Raw genomic sequence first — 22,598 nt, forward strand, 5'->3', positions numbered from 1 at the left:
AAAACCATTATTTTAATCGTAAGGGTGGTTTTTTTTTAAAACCATTTCTAAAAAACAGTAAACAATTTAAATTCATTTCTGAGGCAATGTTGTCCCCTTAAGGTCTTAAAAAAGGTAACAGTGTGATTATCAATTTATTTAAAAGTAAAAGGAATCACTGTTGTTTTTTTCTTAAATTTCATTTCTATACATGTTTTTCTTATAATTACAGACAAAGTAACTATTAATGCGAACAAACAGCCAAATTGGAATAAATAATATCACACTAACCTTACGCCATTTTCGAGGAAAGGATCTTCAGGAAGACCTTGTTTCTCAGCCATCATCCTGTCTTCTGAAATAAGATAAACAATTATTTAACGACAAATTTGTTTTGATGACATAGGAAATCTCAATCCATCAAACGGTATTTTACCATTTACCTAAAGTGACAGCATTCACCGGAACGAAATTTTGGCAGGAGACAAATGGTTAAAACTCAAATCTATATATTGCAGGAATTATTACAGCACAATAAACCACTTAAATACCTATTTACAAACCCTGTATCAGGTACATATGTCCTATATTAAAGCAGCGTATCATATAATAATGATCATATACATGTATTCTGTTCTGGTATAAACATAAATTGAATCATTTCGTCTATTTATCTATTTTTTATGATAACCACAATATTATCAATGCGTTAACATGCACATATCGTGAGTTTATTTCAACAATATCACAGCCAGTCCGCAACTATTTAATGAGTTAACGCATTGTTGCATTATAATTAACACGTTCATATGCATTGATCTAGTTTAAGCTGCCTAAATAGTTTGTTCTAAAATGATTAAAAGAACAACAAACAACAAATGTTTTGTATGTGAGATTGAATATGATACCAACTTGACCGCTTTATACGCTGTAGATGAATCTATGTCATAATATTTTTTTTTTAATATTCGTTTAAATGGCACATGATCCTTTTAAATGACAACAATACTCCCATTAATACGCAATAATCTGATAATGAATTATAATCTGGTGTTCAACAAATTGCCATGTGATACATTTCAGACTGATGCCCTGACAACAATATAATTTAATTTATGTTGAAGGTGGTAAATTGTCTGGTGCGGACGGGGAGAGTTTATCCGATAGCGGTAAAACGATAAAGAAATGATTTAGATTATAAATAAATATTTTTTCCCTATTTCGCAGTATTTAACCCTTACTTACTGGAAACAAAAAATATTAGCTTTTGGCAAATCTCTTTACCTCTACATTGAGTTCTGCTGGTCGGTGCTGGGGGGATGTGAGTAATATGGATACACTTTAACAGATTTTGCGATCTTGATATAATTAATAAAATATAAAACGTTATGTTTTATGCTCTCAAGAGATTTTCAAATTGTAGAATTTCTAACGAATGATTCAATTATAGTTCACAATTAAGTGATCTGCTCACTGATCAAAGATTTTTATTTTTTGCACGAAGAGCATATCAAGTATTATATATTTATTTGATCAATATTTGAGTTGCAACAATGATTGGATATTTCATATAAAAGTATGAGAAAAAAAATCAAGTTTCACAATTCGAAATTTATTGATTTAAAAAAACCTGTTATTTCCCAGTAATTCCTACAAGAAGTAAAGCTAAAATGCATATCTAAAGATTGCAAAACACTATTTTTTAAGCATGTACTACAAATTCGAGGTGATTGACGGAAGTGTTAAATGCAAGCTACCCGTTCGCCATATAGACCCACCTAAGCAGAAAAACCCAAAAATTCAGTATGGGAAAAGGGGTTTCACATTTAAAATTTTGATCTAAGTTTCTTTGAAAAGTTTCCCTTTGTATAACACTAGGGTTTGCGTTATTAAAACCCCTAAAATATCAATTTTAAAAATATGGTAAAGGGGTCATTTGTTTTTTCCCCGAATGTCTGTACGGAATTTCAAATTCCTACTAACATAATTTAAAAAGGATGATTTAAAATAGAAGTGATAAAAGAAAATTTAAATTTTCAATATAATTTTCAAAAACAAATATCATGAACAATTTTTAAAAGGGGAATTTTATTTTGGGAACGTACTTAATTATTTCCCCTCAGTTAAATAAATTAATATCTAGATACGATAGTTTTGCGAAGATTTTTCGCTATATTTCACATGTTGCGCAAAAGATGTTTTAAGACGTATGATCTAGAACAACTAGGACTTAAGCCATACGGAAGTAAGCCATACAATCAAGCACTATTACAATTAAATAATGCATATATGTTCAACGAAAGTATTGAACCTTTTAACAATTAAATATTTGGTGAAATATTTTTGTACCTATGATAAGTTTAAAGAAAAATATGTAATACTTTTTATAAACCCTCTTGAAATACATAATGATCTAATATTAATGAAATGAAAAAATATGTGATATATTTGAAAAAGAACTACATGTATGACATGTACTGGTACAAATATGTTACACAATTCTACATTTTTATATAATATCAACAAGATAACGTGAAAATAACATTGAATTCTATTTTTGTGCAGAACATACGTAATATAATTGATATCCCAGCCTTTATAAAAGAACATAAACAACACAATTTTTCAATATTTGAATCCAATATATAACAGTATGCTAAATAATTTAACGTATCTGTTTCAAACAGTTATCTAAATATATGAAAAAAAAACCCAAAACAATACAGTTATAACAAGAAAAAATATCAGTTATATAACAAATGCACTTACCATTTATTGTATATTAATGTCGAAGATAGTAGTTCAACAATCATAACATAAGAACTCTGTTTTTCATATCACATACCTTTATACAACAAGAGCAATATATTCCACTAGAAATATACCACAAACATATCATACACTGTTATGTTAGATAACGTAACGAATAAAACGAAGTAACTGATGGCATTAAAATACACGTCTTATCATTTACATGTCCTGTCATAATATAACAAGATTCTCGTGCTAATAACCGAGAAAACGTACGAGAAAACGAGGCAATGAGAAGTATAGTTTTAGTCGGATACCTTTGTAAATAATGCACTGTAAAATGAGGTAATGAGAGTAATTGTAATCAATTAACAATTGTTGTTTCACGTGCTTCGTGAGATGTTTCGTTGTAGATGATTTTTATCACGCTATTCATAATTGGCATGTAGTTTAATTATGTATGATTTTACATGTGTTCTAGTTTAATACCTTTGTTTCAAACTTGCATTTGTTTTCATTCGGAGAAAAAAGCCCCATGTGTTCACATTTCCCTCTTTGTATTTTGTTTTTGAAAATGTATAAATTGCAAGAACAGAAATAAAATATTTATATTTGATCTTTATCAGCTGCAAATGAAATCATCTATACAACAAAATACCAACAGTGGATTTATCTTGTAATATACAAAAGGAGAAGTATCTTTCAAAAAAGACACTCAGTAACCCTAGTTTTTTATCCCACATTTATTCAGTTCTTCACCCTTTATATCACCGGAAATCAAGAGTGAAAATGAGAGTCATTGGCCGAAAAAAGAAACCTGATAACAACATCATTTCAGATGTTCAATAAAAGCACGATTCGGTATTAGCCACATTCAAAACATTTTTCTTGTTTCAATTCATTAATGGTCATTTATAATGTAATTATCCAATATAAACGAATATAAAACTATTTTGACTTGAATGTTTTCAGTAGAAATAATCATACAAAAGTACATATTAGTAAACTAAAATTATGATGTTTGTTAATTTCCAATAAAGCGTATGGCACATGCGCGAAATTATAAACCAACAAAAATATCAACTGAATATTTTGCTGGGAATCTGTTTCTTTCTGTTTTGTAACATAATTAACACGCATTAAATAACAGAGACATTTTTGTTTTAATTTTCTAGTAATTTCCATTGGAATGTGAAAAAACACGACTGCACAATTTTTGAATTTCAAAATAACTGCCACACAATCCAAAACACCCGAAATATCTTCTTGACGTAACATGACGTAGCATTTTCCGTCCTGTTCCTTGTAGGCAACCTGTTACTGTTTACGTCAGAAATGGGATTTATTTTAAGATCTAAAGTATATTATATATTATATGAGATTTAATATTGTTTTATGTGACCATGATAAGGTAGCTACACGTATGTCTAATCTTGGTCTGAGATATCAGAATCATCTTTAACTGGCTCAAGTCTTACACTGTCTGTGACAGGTTGTGAAAATTTATGATCTCCAATTATCACTCTCTTTTTCTTTGCACACATTTCTTAACCATATTAATAATAGTCATTTAATTCTAAGTTACAACAAACTGTTCTGTATTTAAGAAAGTTTCACCCTTTGCATGTGCCGATTGTTTAAATGGTCTGCAAGTGAGCATTTTTATATCTCTCTCCTTGTTTGTCTGTTGGACAGATACTAGTTTATCAATTGATTTTTTATGATAGTAATTTTCAGTTTGCCCTTTTCCTTGCGGGAAACGTGAAATTCTGTCTGTCCGTCTGTCTCTCAAGATTAATTGTCTCTTCAAGAGTGTTTAATTTTCATAGCAAAATTTTCATAGCAAAATTTTCAGCTTATTGATTCAGGTACATTTGTACCTGCAAAACAGATCATCTGCTCTTTTTGCCATCACATTGTCTAGACTTCATTTATGCGTGTGTCCTAATATTGGAATTTCTGAGCTTTATAAAGTGAATAGCATGGTTGAGAACATTAGATAATGTCGTCTGTAAAATAGGTACAGATAAGGACGTGTAACTTGGACTGATGGACGTTATGAAAGTACATTTTAACAGCTTTCTTATCAAATGCATTTTAGGCTACAGCGTTTAGTTTACGGACATTTTTTCCCTCTTCGTGTTCAATTCCGACGGTTCTGATCCATTTTCTTAAATGTCGAATGATTTATTTTTATTATTATTAAAGATCAATTCAGCCTAAAAACTTGTTTCTCAGAAATGTTTATTTTTGATGTTTTCCAAAAAGGTACACAGTGGCCGTAATGATGAATCCTTTGTTTTATTTGAGGCTTTTCCTCTTTGGCAACTGACATAATAATAGAGATATTGTATTTTGTATGGACTTTAAAATACCACTTTGGTTTCATTTTACCATCTTTATGACAAATAATTACATGTGCAGCGCTCCTTTCGCCACGTGATTTACATTACCATCTAACATGTTTAAAATTCAATAAAAAATATTATTGAACATATGTTTGCTCTTTCTAAAGAAGTAAAGATAAAATATTTATTTCTGAGGCTTAATGGGCCTTCAACAGTTTCTGTCTAATTTAAGTTTCATTTGCTTTCCTTGCACAAATACCGACTGTTTTGTGTCTTTCACGCTGAATAAATTTTATAAAATGATACATGATGTTACATTCTTCTTTTCTTATGCCAAGTTAGAATATAAAACTTGTTTTTGTTCTTTGGCCATAGAATAATATGTAGACGTTATAGCACCAATGATGATGGTGCCAGACTTTTAATGAAATTTTGGCAATAACTATCAATTTAATAATAAATATAATTAATAACAATTTGTCTCGTTATGCTAACCTGTTTTACCAGATGTTTCGTTTATGTAACCCGTCATTCCGATATTATTGAGGTAATTAGTAACAACGCACAGGTGCGTTCGTTAATTTCTCGTTATGCGTCTAGTAACTGAATTCCATACTGACGTGCTGTCCGGAAAAAAGCCAAACAGCATGTCACTCATTTGTCGTTTACTGGGTCAAAATCTTGTAAACAACAATGGAATCGTCACAATCTTACAGGAACAAAACAAACTATAAATGTTATATGCAATTAGTTTCAAATTATTAGATTTGACGATGAATCAATGATTGTTACTTCGGGAAGTCTTTTTATTATTTTACTCTGCAGGTGAATTGTTATTAACGAACAAATCGATTTATTTAACTTGTCAAACTATCATTTCTTTTAGACTGCTCGAAATAAACGTTGGGGGAGATGAAGACATATATTCAAAATTAGTCAGAGAACATTTTTAAGCCTGGTCAGCCTGCATTATATCACTTGAATGTTGAAACATTTTTCTGGTCCTTTTGGATCATTGATTCCGACACATTTGTGTTGAAGATTGATGAAAGGAACATGAGTGATGTTGCTCTTTAACAATTCAATCAAACCGAGTCTGTAAATGACATATATTTTTTTGTTTCATTGCTTCCGAGAGATCATCTCTTTTCCAGACATTTTTGACATTAACAAAACAATATACAAAATGTAGCTTCAATAGGCGAAGCCTTAGATAGGCGCAATTCTTTTAATAATTTCTACAAAAAAAAAAAAAAAAAAAAAAAAAAAAAAAAAAAAAAAAAAAAAAAGAAAAAAAAATGATAAGAATTTTTACAACATTTTTTTTAAAAAATTCTGTCACATTAATGTGAGTATGCATCGGTTAACACTCGTACCTGCAGAATTTAATTATATTGGAAACATCTTGTATTTTCGGAATGTTTTCTCTTTAGATACATGTATCTAAGTAACAATCTCTTTCATCCAAATATTAAAATCATTTATTGCTTTGTATCAAAATTGACAATTTATACGGCATAAGATTTAACTTTAAAAAACACCACTCATATGTCAGACATGACAGAAACAAATTTACAATCTTAAAGGTCCATAAGTCCCTTAAAATGTATCATTTTGATTTTTAATTTTTGTTGTTATTATTTTTAATATCTTGATACAGGTCCCAAAAAGTTACTCTTTGGCCATGAAGATCGACTACCACTAGCGGTTTGGCAAAATTATAGTGGTTAAGCATCTTGACGTATAGAAGTCAAAATAGTACTTCGTTTACATTTTGCTACAATTACAACACAAAACTGAACCATCAATCGAGCTGTTTAACATCTATTATGCTCTAATCCTGTTCTACAAACATTACTTTTTACCATATGAATGACCTTCTACGAAATTTAAATATCATTAATTTATTTTGAAGCATTACGTGCCTTTAAACGAGTAAAAGAGTAACAGCAGTTCAGATAGCAAAGACATCCAATAGAAAAGTTTGAAATGTAACTAGGATTAACATATACATGTATGTGTCAAATGTTTGCCAAAATTTCAATCAGCCAAAATATGCCCTCTTCCGATATAAAATTTAAAGTTTTACAATTTACGTGACTGAATGAAATAAAATACGACAAAAAATGCGGGCTAAAAGTCAAACGCCTGTATTCACCGCTTTTCAACAATAATAGAAGGTAATCGAGTTTATAGACGTTTAGGCCAGGCGCCGTTCAGGCAAAGACCCAAACACCTTTGCAAGTACAAACGCGCAACGACATGAACAATACTTGAACGTATATACAATAATTACGGTAGGCAATATTAAACGGAAGAGTTAGTTACATCATATGTGTATCAGTGTTAAATACCCTAGCATTGGTATGAAATCATAAATAAATAACTCTTCACTCATTGATTTAGTACTTGTTAGTTCCAAGTATGTCTACAAGCTCACAGCCTCCTACAGAATCGAGCAAAAATAAATTCTGTATAAACTAAAAAAATATATAGTTATGATAATATAAAAATCTTTAAAACAAATGAAAATCGTAGGCTCAATATGACTGAGTCTGTTAAAAAAAACCGTTAAAAATTGCAGCAATACCAATACCCACCCCGGCACCGACTATAAGCTGTATATCTGTTTCATGACAAAACATTTACATGAAAGAAATTGATGTAAAAATATAACCGTTCACAGAATCTTTATCAAAATATCTCTTTATTTCACTTAAAAACATAATTTATGGCAATAAAGTAGGGGTGTTGTTATCATGATAATTAATTTTGAAATACCTCGAATATGTTACTTATGTTACTTATGTTACTTATATATTACTAAGTCAATAATTTGAAGATCAATCAATACATACAACTGTTTTTTTGGACATTATCTACATAAATAGTGCATTTAAAATAGATAAAGCAGTTCCAATTGTTCTTAATTTTTATATTTTAAAAACTACGTCGAAATATTGGCAACTGATATTGTTTGTTGTCTTATAGCATTAATTTAGTATCATGTACGTGCCAATAATTTATATTATTTAAATCCTTATTTTTGAGAAAAAATTTACTATTCACCTTCCCATAATCAATTATCGAAAGATCCTGTATGTTTTAATCAAGGATGTAACTAACAGTTAAGTGAAGTTTTATATATGTACATAATTAATTATTCTTCTTAAACAATTTCCAAACATCCTATGTACATCAAATGTTTATATACATTATAATTAAACGTTATTGAAAATATTCAAAATATATCGAAAATAAATTTCGAATTACCTACATATATTTACATGAAATGTTAAATTCAGTAATATCTTTTACAAATAATGCTTTTTGAAACTTACAATATTGATAAATCTTCATTTGAGTATCAGATTTATAATATAAAACATACAACAAATTTGTGTTACAGGGTAGCTAACATCTAATATTTGTGTTTATATTTCCCATGTATAAAGGTTCAGGAAACGTTAAATTGGCAATTATTATAATGAACGACCTAACATGTTTAAATATCATCACAAACATTGATATTTGAAAACAAATACTAATGTTATCACATTTCTGCTCCAACGAAATGATGTAATTAGTATACTTGTAATACATGTATCTTCATCAGAAAATACTAGTAGTGTTTAAAAGAGTAACAGAAAAGGATAACTTTTAAGAATTGTTCTTATGACTCATAACATTATTGTGATACATAGAGACTGTTATATGTATTTAATTTATATGTATTGTATTTATATGTTTTTTATTTATATAGACGAAGCGCGGAGAGCTGAAGTGTTCAAATACATATTTTGTTATGCTTACGATTTATTACGTTTTTATTATCAATTAAAGACATGATTTAGCTATAAAAATACATTTAGATTGTTATTTATGATGGTAATGATTCAAATCATTTTAGAATTTTACATTTTCACCTTCTGAAGTTTTCGTGTCATATCAATACATTGAATCTATGGAAATATTTTATCAACATTTCAATCACTATTAAAAGTTACGGAATGATTATGAAAAATATTTTGTTCTGCTGAAGGAAAATAATTTCAACCTGAAAATATCATCTTATCGTAGACCAGTCAAAGGTATCGTGAGTTTTATTGGCAAAACATGAGTAAGAATTTCGAAAAATGTATCAAATATTCGCCAAACATTTATTAAATGTAGTAGATATAAACTTTAAAGGTTTGCACGTAACGACTTTTACATGCATTTTGTTTTGAAATATAATGTTTTGACCTCATTCCAATACATTGCGCAAACACGGTTAAGTTCTACGTATCAAAGAAAAAAGAAAATGAGGAAAAAACTGAATTATAAAAGTAACTACAATTTAGACAAATGAGAAATAAAAAGCATAAACATAACATTATAAGCAATAAAAGAATAAATGAACATGTAAATATTTACGTTTGGCCGACCATTTATTCAAATATAAGAGGGTGATAAATAAATATTTGTACCGAATTGTATTTCAGTAACTTATACTAATATTATTACAGAACTGGAAGTACAGATTTAAACGAAATGCAAATTTTAAAGAAAATAATACATTCAAAGTTAAAGCACATACGCTTTTACAAAGCCTAGATAAAACTTGGCCATCATGCGCAAAATACGCAAAGAGGCAAAACTAATATAATATTGAACAGCCATACCGCAAAAAAGGAAAATGAAATAGTGTAACGTCTGATTCTTTTAAAGGTAACCAACAAAACCGCTTCAAGTTTATATAAAAAGCAACACACCTTCGTAGTAAAGTTACAATCTGATATTACTTAAATATACACACCAACGGTGTAAAATCAATGCGTAAATAAATATACACTTGCATAAATAAAAAAAAATAAATGTTAAAATGAAAAGATAAAAACATACAAATTAATAAGCTGTTTTTGTCTCAAAGTAACTACAAGAAGTGCATGTTAAAGAAAAACTATGATACATTTTCTATGAACTATTCTCATGCCGCCGGTGTAACGACACTATATAACGGTCCTAAAAACTTTTTCTCAACTACACAATATAGTTGACATCGGAAAAGAGTTATGTCTTCTAATTTCTTAATCAATTGTACAAGAAAATTGGTTCTGAAGCGAAATGTCTCGAGTGTATTTACATTGCATAGTAGTAAAATAAATTGAAATCAAATGTCTTGTTCCATTTACGTTATAACAGAACTGTATTTCAAACCATGTATTTAAAGACCAAGTGACGAAATTTTGTTTTATAATGCTTTCACATACGACAACAGTGCTCTTTTGATATTGCACATGACAAATCAGCTCAATCCATTGTGAGTAGTTGGGACGTTTGAAGAAACTCCAGAAGAACAGACATGTGTAAAGGGGTCTCCTCCAATAGTAGAACGCATAAATTATGTTACACTCATCAAGTTACGTAATTAATATTTCCGGCACGGCATATTAATATGCCAGTTATAGTCAATAAAAAATCGAAACCCACTACTTAGGTAAGCATTATGTGTTCTACAGTTGATTATATGGTTTCGTATCGAATGTGTATTTATTGAAACGGTGAAGTTTTATTGTGGAATCTGACCACTTAAATTTTTTATGCGCTATATATTATATATGTGCCGTTACACTGGTAAACATAATCTCCTTTTATCGCAAAAAAATCGAACTTGGAAGAAACTATGGTAACAGGGAAAGAGACAATTTGTGCGCTTTGCACTGTTTCAAATTTGTTTAGAATTGTTATGCGCTTTGCACTGCTTTAAATTTGTTCTAAATTTGTTATGCGCTTTGCACGGCTTTAAATCTGTTTTAAATTTGTTATGAAAAACAGAACTAGCTTTGAGAAAATAAATTTGTATCGTTTTACATGCCTTTCTACTCCATATCTTTTCTGATGTCACAAAGTCACGTGGTCACATGGCTTCCCTGGTAATTGTAAACCAAGTCTGCATTTGTTTACCGAGTCGGTATTTGTAAGTCGTGTCTCTTAAATCTACAATCATTTGTATTGCTTTGTACCAAAGATGACAAGTTATATTGAATCTGATTAATCAAAACAATAAACACCATTACTCATTCCTCATTCACGTTAGAAGAAATATACATGTACATTATCAAACGAGTATAGAAATAAAATAACATCAGGTATCACAAAGATTAAACAGAAAGTTTGAAATGTTACAGGGATTAAAATAAACATATATGTGTCAAATGCTTGCCAACATTTTGATGTGCCAAACTATTTTTTCTGTTCCGATATAAATGTTATAGCTGAACTGCCTTTTCTTAAAATGTTCGTAAATGATTGCAATTAAATTGCTTGTAAGAAGTAAATAGTCGGGATAAAAGACAAAACCTTAGTCATCGCTTATCAACAAAACCAACCGCTTTTCAACAAAACCAGAATATATTTGAGACTAGAGACTTTTAAAACAAGGATCGTTCTTGGGGCAAAGACCCCAAAGCCTTCGTAATTACAAATGAACAATGAAATACTAGTACCTGAACGTATATACAATAATTACGATAGGCAATATGAAACTACAGAGCCCCTAAGGTGACATTTTCGACACTTTTTTCCCGGCATTTAATTCGTTTTAACGAAATATTAATTCGTAATTACGAATTATTTCTTCGTTTTTACGAAATAATAATTCGTTTTTACGAAATAATAATTCGTTTTTACGAAATCTTATTTCAGGTCATTGTGAGTTTGGCAAAAAACCTACTAATCCCACAAGCCTGTCATTTACAAGCCTGGATCAACCTTGCAATTATAAGCCGAGTGGTTCTCAAAGTAATTATATATAAGTGAACAGGGTTTTTGAGTAAGTAGTCATATTCAATCCAGAATATCCTCTTTTTCCCCCTTATCAAATACATGTTACCATCAGCAATGTTTAAATTTTTTAGGCAATTGATCTTTTCTGACATGTGTCTTTAAAAAAGAAACATGCTATATTATTACTTTCTTTTATCATATACATTAGTAAAACTAAAGATTTTCACTAATCTAATCAATTTAAAAAGTTAAATTTCCTTACAATTTATGTATGGGCACACGTGCGATTATCAAAAAAATAATATTTTATTTCAAAACTCAATAAAATCGACAAAACAAAACAAAACAAATATTGTCCGTGTTTTGATTTGAAGAACAAGACCTCCATTTTAACAAATTTTTCCTAGCGCGTGTACTTTCACGTCTGTGGCGGCAAAGCTATTGACAGGCGATTATTTTAATTTATATACAAAAGTGTTTAGTTATAAAACTTGGGGAGACAAAAATCACTATTTATATTGCATCTACATGCCTCATTATAGTCAACAACTTAGTATCAAGGTCTTCTTTATAAATATTACCAAAATTCTTTGAAACCCTTGAAAAAATTTAATTCGTTTTTACGAAATATTAATTCGTTTTTACGAATTATTATTTCGTAATTACGAAATAATATTTCGTTTTTACGAATTTATATTTCGTAATTACAAAATAATATTTCGTAAAAACGAATTAATATTTCGTAAAAATGAATTAACATTTCGTAAAAACGAATTAATCTTTCGTAAAAATGAATTAATATTTCGTAAAAACGAATTAATATTTCGTAATTACGAAATGATATTTCGTAATTACTAATTAATATTTCGTAAAAAAGAATTAATATTTCGTAATTATGAATTTATATTTCGTAAAAACGAAATAATATGTTTCTATTCAACCTGAAAACTGTAAGAAAGGGCGTTGTCCGCTTGTAATTCTGGATGTTATAGTCATAAAATTCAATGAAAAACAAAAATAAAAAAATACAGCATTTAAAAATATATCTTTGATTTTATATTTCAAAAATTTACTTAAAATATTGGCATTTGGCAACTGCATTTTATTTGTTGTCTTATAACACAGTTAACCCTCCTTTAATCAATTATTTAAATCCATACTTCACGTTTGAGCAAAATTTAAATGTACATATTTGTTATCTGGATAAAAACTTCATAAATAATACATTTCTAGCAAACTTAAAACTTAAATTGTCTTCCATTTTGTATCGACATACCGTAGGTGATATATTGGCATATAAATATCGTTCATTGTCAAGCTGCCTTAATTTACATTTTCTCACTTATAATCAATATGTCTTAAAACCTCACTGGACATTTTAGCAATAATCAATTATGTAAATCCAATTACATTTGAAATTTCACACCTGCTGGAAATTATACTTTATATTGATAAATTAGCTACCTTTTAGTTATCAGTTAAGAGAAGTTATTTTAGCTTTGAAACATACAATTATATCATTAATCATGATGGTGATGGTTCAAATTTATTTAATAATAAATTTACTTATCTTCTGAAATTTACATGTCAAATCTGTACATTGAATCTATGGAATTATTTTATTGACATTTTAATAATTTTTGAAATTATGAAAAATAATGTTGCCCTGCTGAGGAAGATTAATAATAACATGAAAACATTATCTTATCGTAGACCAGTCAAAGGTATCGCGAGTTTTATTGGTAGAACAGAGTGAGAATTTCAATTGATTCATCAAATATTTGCCAAACATTCTGTGAAATGTAGCAGATATAAAAATATATGTACCAACTTTAATTTCAGAAATTAATCTTAATTTTATTACAGAAATCAAGGTACAGATAAAAAAGAAAATTCAAAGTTAAGAGAAAAATACATTCAAAATTAAAGTGAACACTCTTTTAAAACATGTTAATGGCATTTATCCAATGTACAGAGGAACAAATATACAAAATTGTCAGAAGCTTATACATTGTGCTGGTACACAAGAAACATCAAGACTATATAAAGTCACCTCTAACTAAAAAAATAAGCCTCGATCTCTCACACTGCAGAGGTCAAACATGAGCATCTGAATTGATACAAATTAAATCGACAATCATGTCGCAAAATATTATTGACTATAAGATTATTGAAAAATTTAGAACATAATCTTACTAAATCTTAAGGCATTGTGAAACTATGTCTTATATAATGTAAACCCATCGTGACTGGATGCATGCTGGGTTGCTCATGTAGCTTATTTCTCCATCGACAATCACATTAAAATAAATTCTGTATAAACTAAAATTCATGTAAAAACTTCTATTTTATGTTTTCTTTTTGTATTAAAAAGCGATGCATTATGTATCATTCTAGTAGAAGTTTTATAGCAATGAACTATAAGGCGGCCGATAAATGCGAAAATAATGGCGATTTGGGGGAACATGTACAAGGGCAGGGTGTTTGGACCATAATCGAGAACGCAATCGATTTTGTGGGAATTATTCCCCCCCCCACCCCCCTCCACACACACAAATAAAGTCTTAAGCCCGATCACAACAATTTGAATCATTTCTGTGCAATTGATATGGATCCCATAATAGTTAAAGTTTTTTCATTTGTAAATGTAGACATTATGTCGACTGCCATTCTATATGCTCAAAGTTCATAAGTTTGTACATTAGTACATAAAATATATGTTTTATAAAGAAAGTTTATTTTTTTTTACAAAAATGACTAAAATCTTTTACAAGAAATAGCACCAAAATAAACTTTACAAAGAACTGAATATCAGGCCTGGACATCGTGGACGGGAATAATCTATCTTAAAATTGTACAACTTTTTATGAACATATAAAACATTAGTTTGATGGGAATACATAAGAGTTTTCTTGTTTATTACAAATTATGTTATGTACATTTTATTATACTTTACATATATTTGATAATATGTAAAAAAATAAAAATAAAACCCTTAATTTTCATATGGGTAGGGGAAATAAGCGAATTCAAACAAATCTACTTAACATCTATAAAACAAAGCAAACATACCTTCGTAGTAAAGTTATAATCCGATATGATTAAAATAGACACACCAACGGTGGTAATCTCATTCAGTTTTTTTCTTATCAGTAATGCAGTTTTCAATTTATATCTTAAACATACATCTGGTATCTCATTTACTCGTGCTATACTCGTGCTCCTGTAGAATGAAAATCAAACATTGTGCAATATATGACTTAGATGTAAATTCGAGAAATGATTTATATGTAAAGCAACGACAATAAAAACAACCACAATACTTTTTTATATTTCTTTTTTAGATTTAAGAATTAAAAAATGGAAAATATTTTAATTGAAAAGTTTTCTTATCATGAAGTACAACAGTTAAGGTGGTAATAGCATTATCTTAACATTAATTGTAAATAACTTCTTATATGAGTTATGTGACCTATGGTTGTGACCTAAACCTGCATCAGCATGAGAAGTTAGGAGAAAAAAAGCACATAATTATAATGCATGAATAAATGCATGGATAAATACATGGATTATAAAAGCATAGATCAAATATTAATAAAGCTATAAATACAAGATGGATACATAGATAAGGAATTCAATAAATGAATAAATAAATAAATAAATAACTTAAAAAATACATAAACTTATAAATGACAGTAAAGAAAATAATAAGATAAATAAACAAATAACCCGTCTCGAAGTAACTATACATTTGCATATATACACAAATTTTGTTTTATGTAATCTTATGTCATTAACCCACTTACCTCATTTGGTACAGCTACCACAAATGCTTTAAAACTGTGTATCACTCTTATCCTATCAAAAGAATAAGATAAAAGCCTGTGCAACGACACTATTAAGGTCGTAAAAAACTATTTCTCAATTACATTGTACCGCTGTTCATCGAAGAAGAGTCATTTCTTGTAATTTCTTGATTAAATGTATACAAAATTGGTCCAGTAGCATTTTATGACGCACTGAATTGTCTGGAGTGTGTGGTTTTAGCAAGAATGTAAAAATAAATTGAAATCAGATGTTCTTGTTCCGTTTACGTTATAATATAAATGTATTTCGATAATGCATGGTTTTCTCTTCTTTAAGGCTAAGCGTCGAAATTGAATTTAATAATGTTTTTTCCCCCAAAATATCAAGTAAGACACTTGTCAATAGACAGATTGGCTCAATCCATTGGGGAGTAGTTCGGTAGTTTTGTAAATCCAAATCAAGTGAAAGGTCCAGACTTGAGGGGTAGTGAATAACAAAATCCCCTCTAAATAAGACTGCACTAGATCTTTCCCCCTCACTAGATCTTTAGGTCTCAAAACCCATAACCGTCCAGAGTTTTTATCATGTAATCTTCCAAGATAAAATACTTAATAAATCTAGCCTCGTGAGAGCTGTGTACTTATCCAATAATATTCAGTATCGAGCTTAACAATGTATAATAAAAAATAATATTTGTGATATAAATGCTATGTTAAACTAATGAACATAAGTTGTTATTCATTCGACCTAACTATTATCATTAAATTTGAAACAATACGTTTACGTATTTATAAAAGGAAACTGGACAAAAGGTAAAGGATGTGACACTCGAATTTAAATTAGTAAATAGATCATATATGCTAAATAACATCGCCATCTGATTCGTATCACGGGAAGTGCGTGATTAAAATTATGTTATTGTAACTAAATTTGATCACAGTGAAAATCTTTATTATTTCGGTTGGGCTTAACGTCACACAAACTTTGTAAAGGTCATATGGCGAATTTTCAGCTTAACTGGTGAAGGAAGACTTTAGGTGCTTTCCGAACGGGAAATTAGAGCCACCGACGGTCCATAAGCTAGCTGGGTAACTTTCATACATTAAAAAATCCGAGGTCCTCGGTGGGATTTGAACCCACAGCGGCGAGTCATCGACCTTGACCTCTCGATCGCGGACATACGCCTAGCCTGCATTTGTTAAGTCTTTACTTGTAAACCGGTGTATATTTGTGTAGAGAGTCATTTTTATTTGTAAATTTCGTATTTTGAGCCTGTATTTCTCTATATACGAATTAATTAAAACATTTATGAAATAGTTTATCTCAATTCTAAAATCATTTTATTGTTTTGTATCACAAAAAAAAGATTAATAAAAAACAACAAAAAACACCATCACTCATTTTTCAGACTTGACAAAACATATATATATATAATCTTAAACGAGTTTAAAGAAATAGCAGCATTTTAGGCAGCAGAAAGATCAAATAGATAGTATAAAATGTTAACGGGATTAAAATAAATATGTATGCGTCAAACGTTTGCCAATAGGTTGATGCGCCAGAACTATTTTCTGGTCCGATACAAAATCTTAACTGTTTCATAAAATTTTCGTAAATGATTGCAATAAAAATCCCGTGAAAAGAAACAGTCGGAATAAGACAAACGCCTGTTTTAACAGCTATTCAATAATACTACAAGAATGTTGTGAAAAGAGACGTTTAGGACAGGCTTCGTTAATCAAGCAACTACTAAAAAAGCTTTCAAAAATACAAACATATAAAAAGAAAATTACTACAATAGAGCCAAATTTACACAAAACCCTCTCCACTGGCAGCACACATTTAAAGCATTAGAAATGATGTAGTACCTCTCTTATTCGCACTGCAAAACAAAATTGTTTTCAAAAAGTGGCCAAATTATTCACTGAAGTCAGAAATTTTAGCTTCAAGATTGGTATAAACTCATTTAATATTTCATGTCTCCGGCCGATAAACTAACTATACCACATCTATTCAACTATGCTACTTGCTAACTTGCTTTTGATTTATTTTTGAAGCAAATATTCTGAATGAATTCTTTTCTGCACAAGCGTCAATAAACAGCTCCAACACTGACTTACCAAGAAACTTATGTCCATCTCTTAAAAACAAACCAGAGCAACATGATCCCACAAGATGCAGAAGACGCAGTGAGATCATAAAAGTAAATGAAGGTTCAGAGCCAGATAGTATAAATACCAGAATGCTACAAGAAATTGCATTTGTTGTTAAATACCCTCAATCAATTTGTTCGATGCAGCTAGAAAAGATGCCTCATTACCGAACAATTTCGTCCAATATCTTTACTTTGATGAAACGAAAAAGTTCTTGATCGTATTTTACGTAACTGTGATTGAACCTTTCTTTGTGATAACGAAAAAGACGAGAAGAAAGATCAACAAGATAAAGGCAACGTTCACAGAACGCAGTCCCTAATACACTCAACCTACCACAGCAACAAACATAATTCCTTTTTTGTACAGTCTGGATTTACACCAGGAGACTCAACAGTCAACCAGCTTACTCATTTACACAATACCTTTTGTTAGGCTAGAAGTAAGAACAGTATTGTTTTTTTTTTATATAAGTAAGGCTTTCGACACGGTTTGTTTTGTATGGTTTTATAGCCCACCAACACAATCTAGGTCATAAAGCACCGAAATAGGAAAGGTGATTTTGGAAAACTTCGGATGTTAAAACCATAAAGCAACACCAAGGGTCAAAACCACCTCACCTGCTGGGGCTAAGATATACATAGATTCCAGTAACTAATTTAGTCGCATCTTGCAGTGATAAACGATGGTCGCAATTCTGATGCCTCAACCCTTACAGTTGAATCCTCAGCCATTGTGAAGAAATTAAGAAATGCAGGATTAAACGGAAAATAGCTGAATTGGCTTTTTGATCGTCATACTAACAGATGCCAATGTGTCGTTCTTCTTCTTGGTGCTATGTATAATTGGTCAAATGTAAATGCAGGAGTTTCGAAGGATCTATTCTTGGAATTCCATTGTTCCTGGCATACATCAATGATGTAGTTCACGACTTGAACTCAAGCATACATCTCACTGCCGATTGATATTAGTTTGCACATAATTGTTGACTATCCAAAGTCAAGAACTTGTTTTGTTTTACAAAATGAGAAATGTTTCTGTATCATAATACATTTCTGTCATCTACTTCTAGAGATTTGAACTCACAAGAAAAAAATGCAAAACTCAACATCATTGTCCTCCTTTGAAACGCAACTTAAAGGTGACATGAAAATACTCCAAATACTATTATATAGATGTGAGAAAATGGCAAGTCATTAACACACGACTCTGAACAGAATGTAGCTTTCTAAACAATCATTTATTCAGAACAAATACATCCCCATTTCAAAATTTCAATGTGAACTCCTGAAAAGAAACCACCACTCCTTCTTTGATTTCACTTCTATTATAATATCAGCCAAATATTTATAACAGTAGGCAGTTTGACAACCAGAACTGGTAAAAAATAAATAAAAAATACATACTCTTTATCAGGCGACAAAAATAGGGTTATTAATTTCCTCATAAACAGACAATCGCTGGTTCTCCTTTGAAAAGAACCAAATGAAAAATGCAACAGAACCAATGCCCCTACCCTCCCGACTAAACGGTGTATTTAATGCTCGTGACAAATAATAATAGTAATAATAATAATAATAATAATAATAATAACATCCCCATTTCAAAATTTCAATGTGAACTCCTGAAAAGAAACCACCACTCCTTCTTTGATTTCATTTCTATTATAATATCAGCCAAATATTTATAACGGTAGGCAGTTTGACAACAGAACAGGTAAAAAATAAATAAAAAACACATACTCTTAAGCAGGCGACAAAAATAGGGTTATTTATTTCCTCATAAAAGATAATCGCTGGTTCTCTTTTGAAAAGAACCAAATGAAAAATGCAACAGAACCAATGACCCTACCCTCCCGACTAAACGGCGTATTTATGCTCGTGACAAATAATAATAATAATAATAATTATAATAATAATAATAATAATGAGAGGAAGAAGAAGAAGAAGAAGAAGAAGAAGAAGAAGAAGAAGAAGAAGAAGAAGTAGAAATGATGTTTCATGTTACCATTCGCAGAAATGTTACCAAAATAAGCATTTCTCTGTAAGTATCAAAAAATTTATTATAGACTTATTACTAAAGACTTAAGACTTGTATATAACTTAATATTATTAATATATATTTATAAAGTCAACAAGTTGAAAGTAAATGAATACATACACTGGACACCTGGGCATTATATTCATAAATGGTACATCGAAATAAAAATCAAGCAAGTTAACTAACTATAATTTTATATACTCGTATAAATAATTTAGTTAGAATTTTTGGCAATTTGATATTTTTTGCTGTCCTGTAGCATAATTTCAAATTCTAACTTCCCATAATAAATTATTTCAATACTTGAGCAAACTTGATTAAACATATTTTTATCTAGATAAAGACTTCATAAATAATACATTTTAAAAATTCAGCAAATTAAACTTCCCTTTATATTTTGCTGTTATACCTAAGGTGAAATATTGGCAAATAAATATCACGTACTTTTTTAGTAGCATAATTTGACATTTTTCAATACATTTTTAAACCTTTAAGCAATTTAGTTTCCTATAATCAATTATTAAAAATCCGCTGCTAGCCTTTGAAACTTTGCACCTGCTGAAAATAATACTTAATATTCATACATTAATTACCTTCAAATTATCAGTTTAAGAAATGATAAACATTTTAAACATACATTTAGATCTTTAATCATGATGGTGATTTTTCAAATTATTGTAAATTTTATATTTTCACCTTCTGAAGTTTTTTTTGTCAAATCTGTACATTGGATCTATGAAAATATTTTATCGAGGTTTCAACCACTTTTCAAAGTAACAGATTGATTATGAAAATAATTTTATTTTGCCGATAGAAAATATTTTCAATATGAAAATATCAACTTATCGCATACAAGTCAAAGGTATTATGAGTTTTATTGGCAAAACATGAGTAAACTGTTTGATTGATTTATCAAATATTTGCCAAACATTCTACAAAATATGGCAGATGTAATTTTTAAAGATTTGCACGTCATGACTTTAACATGCGTTTGCTTATTATGTAATGTTTTATTGGGAAAAAAAAATCCAATAATATTCGCAAATACGGTTTAGTTTTGACCTAATCAACAAGAAAGAAAATGAGATAAAAAACGACCAGAAACAAACACAGAAGTAACCATCATCAAGACTAACGATTAAGTAAAAAAAGAAGAAAAAAAGAATACAACAATTTAAATAAACCTTTGTTTTGCATTGCCATATCTCATTAATAGTGGCAAATAAATATTGTTTGTTGTTTTGTAGCAGAAAATCCAATTTTTTCCTCCCTAATATATGTATTTAAACCATTACCTAAACTTTAAGCAACTTTTCTTTCCTATAAACAATTACTTAAATCATTACCTAATCTCTGAGCTACATTTCACGTTTACCTTTACTATAATCAATTATTTGAATCAACTACTTCGGACCTGCTAAAATTAATACTTACTCGTAATATTAATAATTTTACCACCTTTTAACTTTTAATTAGAGAAATGATTTTAGCTTTTAAACATTAATTTTAACCATAATCATGATGCGAATGATTCAATTCATTTTAAAATAAAATATTTTCACATTATGAAGTTTTCATGTTGAATCTATATCGTTAATCTATGGAAATATTTTATCGACATTTTAATCGCTTTACAAAGTAACAATAATATTTTCTGCTGAAGGAAAATGATTTCAACATGAAAAATATCATCTTATCGCAGCCAGTCAAAGGTATCGTGAGTTTTATTGGCATAACGTGAATCTCAAACGTCATTAAAGTGCTTGCACGTCACGACTTTGACATGCATTTGGTTTTGACATCATTCCAATAAATTGCGCAAACTCCGTTAAGTTTTAAGCTAATCAGCGACCTAAAGAGATAAAAGAAGAAAATAAAAGATAAATAAAAAACTGCAAACGTGAAAAATAATAAAAACAATATAACAGCAAAATTTAAACCTATTGTTATAAAAGAAGGAATGAAAATACAGGCCCAAAAGAAAATGCAAAGCTCAGAAAAAAATACATTCAAAATTAAACTCTGTCCAGTCGCCAAGATCAAACATGGATATAATGTCATTCTTGCCATGTACCTAGAATTGTCATGATAATAATTTTATATATTGGGGGCTTGTACACCACAGATATGTAAAATAAACATCATCACAAATATAAAACCATTACTAATTCTAAATGTTGCAGTAGGCAACATTTAACATGAAACAATGATTTTTAAACACCCACAGATGTGTTCATACGGCGATTGTCATGTAATTCAATGTGACATTTTCGTGTCATTCCATTAAAAGCGGTTTAGGTCCCCATGTAAAAGAATGTGTGTGTGCCCTTAACGAGAATACAATAGGCGAAACTAAATAAAATGGAAATTTGAAAGTGGGATAGAGATCCTTGGGCAAGAAACTTTACACTCATTTCTTAGTGTTGGTTGCTTACAAGAACGGAATTGAGAATGTGCTGCATCCTACACAATCGCATGAAGATAATTCTGTATGAACTGAAATTTCTTTGAAATTTTCTATTTTCTTTCTTTGTTGCATTAAAAGCAAGGAATTATCATTGTGCATGTAGTAGACGTTTTATAGCAGTGTAATTAGTGTTTGAAAATACTTAAAATGCTATCGATCAATGCGAAAACATTGTGTTAGTGGGATGCAAGGGCATGGTGTTTGAACTATACTCAAGAATGCTATCGATTTGGCTTGTATATTTACAAGAAAAACTTGTAATTTGTACAAGAAATTTTAGTAATT

General features: G+C 29.6%; 1 long non-coding RNA gene across 1 annotated transcript; it reads right to left on the reverse strand.

The window, feature by feature from the left end:
- Positions 1 to 270: 270 nt before the first annotated feature.
- LOC132738213 (uncharacterized) lies at positions 271 to 16,766 on the reverse strand. The gene is made up of 3 exons (XR_009626832.1): positions 15,653 to 16,766; positions 14,919 to 15,069; positions 271 to 334 (listed from the first exon to the last, which is right to left on the reverse strand). It is a non-coding gene; the product is annotated as an uncharacterized LOC132738213 (long non-coding RNA).
- Between the last annotated feature and the right edge of the window lie 5,832 nt (positions 16,767 to 22,598).

The sequence above is a fragment of the Ruditapes philippinarum genome, unplaced genomic scaffold (genome assembly GCF_026571515.1).
Source record: "Ruditapes philippinarum isolate M1 unplaced genomic scaffold, ASM2657151v2 ctg9760_1_1_1_1, whole genome shotgun sequence".
Lineage (NCBI taxonomy): Eukaryota > Metazoa > Mollusca > Bivalvia > Venerida > Veneridae > Ruditapes > Ruditapes philippinarum.